Source organism: Denticeps clupeoides, chromosome 3, assembly GCF_900700375.1.
Source record: "Denticeps clupeoides chromosome 3, fDenClu1.1, whole genome shotgun sequence".
NCBI lineage: Eukaryota > Metazoa > Chordata > Actinopteri > Clupeiformes > Denticipitidae > Denticeps > Denticeps clupeoides.
In genome coordinates, this window is record NC_041709.1 from 13,128,429 (window position 1) to 13,135,808 (window position 7,380).

The 7,380-nt window shown below is 40.8% G+C and overlaps 1 long non-coding RNA gene across 1 annotated transcript; it reads right to left on the reverse strand.

Annotated features, from left to right (window-relative positions):
• Window positions 1-1,522: 1,522 nt before the first annotated feature.
• On the reverse strand, window positions 1,523-4,340 carry LOC114787070 (uncharacterized). The gene is made up of 3 exons (XR_003749295.1): window positions 4,204-4,340; window positions 1,797-2,018; window positions 1,523-1,640 (listed from the first exon to the last, which is right to left on the reverse strand). It is a non-coding gene; the product is annotated as an uncharacterized LOC114787070 (long non-coding RNA).
• Window positions 4,341-7,380: the final 3,040 nt, after the last annotated feature.

Here is a 7,380-nt window from a genome sequence, read left to right on the forward strand (position 1 = left end):
TTCAGCATGTCCAGCACCGTAATATTCATAATAACAACAATAATCCGAGGCCACTGAGGACATGGCCGTGTGGCACACCGCCACGACCATTTACCCTTCCTCACAGGAAAGGCCCTGCGCCACCGCAGTCCCATGTGATGGCAGGCAAGAGCAAATGCTGTCAGATAACCGGGATGGGCTCTGACTGCTAAACTGAACCTGTAACAGCATAAACAACAACAGCGTGCTGTAATTATTCAACAAGCAAAGTCATAAAAAAACTCATATATAATACGATTAAAGGAGACCAGTTATGATATACACAATTTTATATGATATACTTCACAATGTTGTTTGAAAAATGAACCAAAAATGTGTTCATTAAATATAGCTGTCTAATAATAATAAATAATGATACACTAGAATTCCATGTCTATGTATATGCACATGCAATACTTACAATGGTAATCTGCATGTACAGTTCAAAACACCTTTATCAGTGCACCATCATAAATAAGAGGTTGATTGTTATTCTGTTGATTGCGACATAATATCTCTCCTTTCTGTGAGCTAACAACAAAACTTGTCTGCCCAAGACACATATTTAACACTAAATTTCAAATAAACAACACTGCTAATAGAATGTGCAGTTTATTTTGTGCACTCTGTTATATTTCATTATTACCAGAATACTATTTGACCTTTGGACAGTGTAAGAAGTGCAAAATAGGACAATTATTATGTTTGTTAGAGTGATTTGTGCCTTTGTGGTGTCCTTATTTGTAATGGCAGGTCAGGTCTTTGCTTGCTGGGTGACCCCGTTGGAGCTCAGCTGGGACCAGATCTTGGCCCCTGACACCCCCTGTCCCTGTGACCCCGTTCTCTTTTGAGCATCCTATCCCAGTGCCCCTACTGCCCACTGAGGCTGCTGCTGGGATCAGTGAGAGCGATCGACCCAAGCCAATTATCCACCCTCCACAAACAAAAGGAGTTCCTGGCCTTGTCGTGCAATTACACACATCCTGGACACCCATCAGATCGCTGTCTTTCTGTCACTGGAGGAGAAACCATTCAGCAAGCTGGTCGCTGGCAAACTGGCTTCACCAAGGTGTTCTAGTGTACTAGTTTGGCTGCCCTATGGACCAGGAAGGACACCGATCTGAAAAACAGACCAAAGATCAGATAAACAGCTATTTTTGTTACATGGAGAGGCGTTCTGTATGGATTTAGCTATGATAAGAAAAGCCGGTTTAAAATGAAAAGACCATTTTAAAGTAGTGTAATGCACTGGTGGCTTCAACAGAAAGAAGCGTGTGCCGCAACATCAATTAAGCGATATCTGTGAATGCAAGTTATATAATCCAGCCGAACTGTTCCACTTAACGTGGATTACAAACAAACATTTTGACGTAATTAATAAAAGGGCTTTGACTGCATCTTGCCACACTCGCATCAAATAAATAACTCTCCCTCCCCCTGTGCAGCCCCGTGAATGTGTGCATGTGCATTCAGTCGGGTTATTATGGGTTCATCTTACATGGTGGGGTGATGGTTTGCCTGATCTGTTTGTCGCAGGCTGCAGCGTGCAGATGTTTTGATCTTGTCAAATGGCCAATCCATTAGCAACACATTCAGAGACATAAGACGGAGCGTGTCAGGAACTGGTGGCAACAAAAAAGCATAAGAGAAAAGAAAAAGAGCGCGAGCGAAAAGTTGTGCCTTCAGTTCAGAGCTGCTTATTTGAGGTGCGCGGCGGTGGTGCTGTGATCGCTGAGCGGTGCGGTTCAGAAAGGAGGGCGCGGGAGGCTGCCTCGTACCTGCACACGGAGCAGCCATGTGATGAGTCTTAAACCATGGGGTGCTAATTGAGTCTTCTTGCCTCTTTTTTCTGATCACAGTCGGCCATTTTTAGCAGCTCCGGCTCTCTGGCTGTTGCTGATTGTTTGGTTTTGGGGAAGGGAAACATGGGGAGAAGATGAGCACAGGAAGGTCATTTGAAAAACACGAGGCAGGATTGCATGAACCACATGGAGAGGAACCTGTGAAAACAAGAACGATAAATTGAACGTCATGTCCAAACATTTACAGTTACAGTGTCAAAAAAAGAAGTACTAATTGACTGTTTTCTTGTCTTTAGTACACATGGAGATGGCAGTCACAGTGTAAAGAGTATGGAAATTTCCAGTACCATGCTAACATGCCTTCACCATGAAGCAAAACAACATTTTGGAATATACTGTTGGCATATTTCAACTTTTATATGGTGGTAGTAGCCTAGTGGGTAACACACTCGCCTATGAACCAGAAGACCCAGGTTCAAATCCCACTTACTGCCATCGTGTCCCTGAGCAAGACACTTAACCCTAAGTTGCTCCATGGGGGGGGACTGTCCCTGTAACTACTGATTGTAAGTGGCTCTGGATAAGGGCGTCTGATAAATGCTGCAAATGTAAATGTAACTTTTGTTAAGAAAGTGGTCTGTATAGCAAACAAGTGGCTAACAATGTTTCTAGCTAAACATATTAATAGTTTTCATTTACCAAATAGAATGACTAACTATATATAATATGTATATCGACACCATTTCACCTAATTTCTCACCTTGCCAAAAAAACATGTTATGACCTCTTGGTTATGATAAATAAGATTGTGGACTGGCTAGTTTGACAAGTCTAAGGTATGTTTTTGCGCTAGTTATACCCCCGAGGACCAGTTTCAACCTGCACGTTTGACCAATTTAAGTTGTACTTTCAAACTGGTCATATGAGCAAAGGCAAATTAAGCAGCTGAAACAGGTACAAGCTTCATGCTTTTTTTCAACAGGGCAGTTTATTGGCCTGTAGTAGAGATCCACACTTCTACTTCTACTTCACACTATACTATTGCAGTGCCATTACTGATGCTAACATGTCGCTACCTGTCTAAACCATTTTTCCACCACTAGATTACGAATATTAGCTAGTCATACTGGCAAAATGGAGTGAGCTAATGCTTGTTATACATGTTCATCCTGTTTGGTTGCTCGGCATGATTTTCCATGGTTGCTAAACCTGGTATTTTAATTCATATTGCCCACAATACAGAGCAAATACCCATTCACACTGGATTAAAATAACTGGGGCCCTTGATCATTTTAATAGAAGCCAGTAAAAACTAATATCGTAATATTAGTAACATTTTAACCATGTGTGAAATTTGTCACATATTTGCATGATTTATTTCATTTTTGTCACATTGACAGATGGCAATAAGGCATTCTAAACCAGTGAGTAATGACGTGGAACAAGTGCAGCATGCCTTGAGCCTTAGTACATACTATGACCTATAGCTATGTTTCAGAATAGAGACTGTATCCTCTAAATCAGCCTAAATAACTCACTCAGTGAATCACTATTTATATATTATGTAGATGCACACATACACATGTACACACAGTCATTTTTTGAGTCACAGATCAGCTTGTCTGGCTCTAATATGTTGTACAGCCAACTTACAGCACCATACAGCACATATTACTCATCTCCCGGTTGTACCAAGCGTGAGTTCTGTGATTCATGCCTTGCTACCATGTAAGACATTGGAGGCACATTTCAAGAAAGGCCCCACATCTGGCCCAGCCCATATCTGTCCATCCACAGCATCCTAGCATCTCTTTAATTACAGGTCGCCACTATCGCCCTGCTGCGGCCTTGCCTAAATTTGCCAAAGAACCAGGAGCTTAATGCGGCCTGTCTCCTCCTCCCAGCTTGGGCTGAATAGCAAGCCAATCTCTCCTAAACATCCCTGCTGGAGCTCTGGGGTGAGAACTGAGAATGATACCAACCCTTTACTCCCCAGCTCAGAAGGAGAAGTGCTTCTCTGTGTCCCACTGTGGCTAAATAAGCCTTATAATTACACCATCACTGCCGGGAGGGTGCGTGGCAGTGCCCCTGTCAGACCACAGAAGAACAACCACAGGTTGCAGTGAAAAAGAGCTCACCACCCCTTCATTTTGTCCTTGTTCTCCTTTCTCTCTCTTGCTCCCTCCTTCTTTGCGCTCCATGTCTTATTCAGTTTTTTTTGGGTAAGTTTTTTTCACAGGGGAAACCAGCATGCATCTCTGGAAACTGCAGCTGGATGATGTGGAAAAGTAGGGGAGACAACAAATATACACACACACACACACACACAGAGAGAGCTCTCCATGTATCTGTCACTGTCACCCTGTCAGCTGTCAGTCATTACCTTGATGACACAGGTGTTCTTGTTCAGCTGGGTACAGCCCTCTTCCTCCGAGATCATTCCGGAAAAAGCCTCAGGCTCAGATCACTGCTCCTTGTGGACCGAATTCCAGTCATAGCTGTCATCCAGCCGGATACCCCAAATCTGTGTGTGTGTGTGTGTGTGTGAGAGAGAGAGAGAGAGAGAGCGAGAGAGAGAGGGAAACAATGCCATGCTGTGCAGGCTCAGCAGGCCTTTAAACCCACATTACATCTGATGCTTTATAGCGTGAGAGTACCAGTTGATTCACTCCTTGTCTGACCTAGTGGTTCATACTCTTAGACACACACAAAAGAAAACACACACCACTCTGAACCTGCCGCTGAGACACATCTGTTAGTTTAAAGAACCTCTTTTTTTTTCACCCAGAGAGTCCATCGAGTAAAGGCCCTTTCCCAGGAATAAAAACAGCTGCTGGGAAAAATACCTTTGCAGCTATAAACGTTATTAAAACCATTAGAGAGCGCTGAGGAAATGCCTTCACAGAGGGGGCACCAGTTTGCAGATGCTGCTTTTAACTAGCACCAACACAGGCAGGAGATTCTTTGTGAATTAACAATGCAAAAGGTTAATGAGGAAGGAAAAACTTTGTTTTTGCTGTGATTGAAGTTGTAGGGTGTCTACTCTCACTCTATCTGACCTGACAGACTGGGGGGGATGTTAGCCTTGCAGCAAGAACTACAGCACTGGATTGGTGTGGTACAGTTTTGTTTGTGTGAAATCATTAATACACTCTGTTCTCTAATGACATCACAAACCTTCCATACCTCATATATCTAGTATAGATTATAATATTAAAAAACTATTAAAAGTGTGCATCATAAAATATCAAAAACAATGAAATTCTTAGTTCATTTTTTTAGAGGAGCCTGTTTTATGTGTATGTGATTCTAGATAATGACACACTATCTAAAGTACCTTTATTAAGGTAAAATCTGTAGTTAACCTTCTAAAAGGAGAGGATTTTATACAACCATTCAATTGGACATCTTCATATATGAAGTATAATGAATTAATTTTAAAAAATAAACACTGTGGTGACCAGAACCAGGGTTCTTTTTGAAGGCCTTGTCACATTTTCCTATACATGACAACTCAGTTATACTTCTGGTACATTGGATGCATTGCAAAGCAGGCCAAAGTTCAGACAGGTTGCTAAGCAACAGTCTTGTCATTGCTCCATGCCAATTGTCCCAGCCTCCAGTCATGCCAAGTCAAGATCCTTGCCAGCCAGTGGCAACTTCCCTGCCATGTTTACAGATATTTTCCTTTTACCTACAAACATGTCTTAAAGCATTTAGCAGATTTTCCTAACTTCATAGAAAACTGACTGGCAAACTTAGCACACATGGTAAACAGATGGATGTGCCCTCTGTTTTCTGTTTGTGTAGAGAAATTCTTTTCATGTTATTTAAATGTTTATATATGACTGTTCTTCAGTCACCTCACCAATATTCATAAATGTGTTATTATACATGTGTGTTATGATTATTGATTATTTGCTGCTGTACTGTTTAATATTGTAGTGACATTTCATCTTTGTCTAAGTTAAAAATATCTGTGCTAATACATGTATAAGAAACCAGCTAACATCATCTTGAACACATGACCCACTGCCCTTACGTTTATAGAAATATTCATTTTTTAGATCTATAATTATAAATATAATCATTTAATTGGTGCAAAGGCTGGGAAATTCATTAATATTGGTGCTGTGACATGAATTTGTCCATAAAGAACGAACTGAGAATATAAAGGACTGCACTGCACTCTCAGCACAAACTGAAGTGACCGGAACCAAGAACCAGAACCATGAAGCATTTTACATGAATATTATATACAATACACTTCAGTGTTCTGCTGTTTTCTCAGCCAGTGACCCTAAGCTGGTTTTAGATGAACTCAAGACAAAGACTGGCCTCAGCTGCTCTCCCAGGTGTGTCTCAGTGTAGGAATAAAGGGCCAGGTGAGGTTCCCGCCCCTTATGGGCCGTGCCCCTTTCCTCGATCTAAGTGCTAGTTCCTTGTGTCTACATTTTCACTAAAGTCATTCAGTTTTTCCAAACAAGGCCAAAAACCTATTAGAATTTTCTACTTTAAATAGATTTAAAGAAATCCCTAAAGCTATAGATTTCTCAATGATTTAGATGAATTAATGCAACTGGTGCCACAGAAGACGTAACATATGGGGGTTGGGGAGCCTATTGAAGAATGCGAAGCATGGAAGTGTTTTACACTCCACTTTCCTGCCTGACCTTGTAAAAACAGCCACATGTGCATGGAGTCATTAGGAGTCTGGATGCAGCAGACCCTAATGAAATGTAAATGGAAAAATCAAGCTGATTAGTATTATTGTTATTAATATCAGCATGCTCTTACATTCAGTCCTTTTGCATGTCAACAGATTGAAATTGTGGGGACTAAAAGTATGACTTTCTATTAACAGTTGTTAACATTTCTTTAGCACAGATTGTGGCAGCTTGTAAAGATAGTTAATAATGATGTTGTTTCGTGATCTTTTCTGTTTTACTGTGGGGATGAAAACACACTGTGGTTTTAAGACCATGTTTAATTACTTGGAATGTGAATCTTACCCCCAAATCAAATAAAGCAAACACCCCCAGAGCCTCTGCCCCTCCTCTGCCATTATGAAGAGCTTGATAGTGTAGAAAATAACATTTCAGGGTGCATGAGGTTAACACCCTCTTTCTTTTTTTTTTTTTTAAAGTAATGTTCATGATGAACTGGACTGACTGGACTGGACTTATTCTCCCCAGTGTGAGAGTAAAGAGACAGCCCCCCCTACAGAGTCCATATCACAGCACACTACCACAAATACACTTTTCTACTATGATGTGAAGACAGCAGTAAAAAACAGTAAAAAAAAAACTATACAGGGATCTACTGGGGTTACACTGTTTTTGAATCTTTTAAGGGGATACACAGTAAATAAACTGTAATAAAATGATCATGCACAATGTATTAATTAAAATGAAAAAAAAGGAAATGTTCATGAAATTCAAAAATATCAATCACCAAAAACAAAGAAACGTTTCTACTGTGCATCATTTGGTGGCCAACAATCATTTTTTTATTGGCCCTCATTTCAAAAACACCAGAAGTGCCTGATATTTTGGGCTGT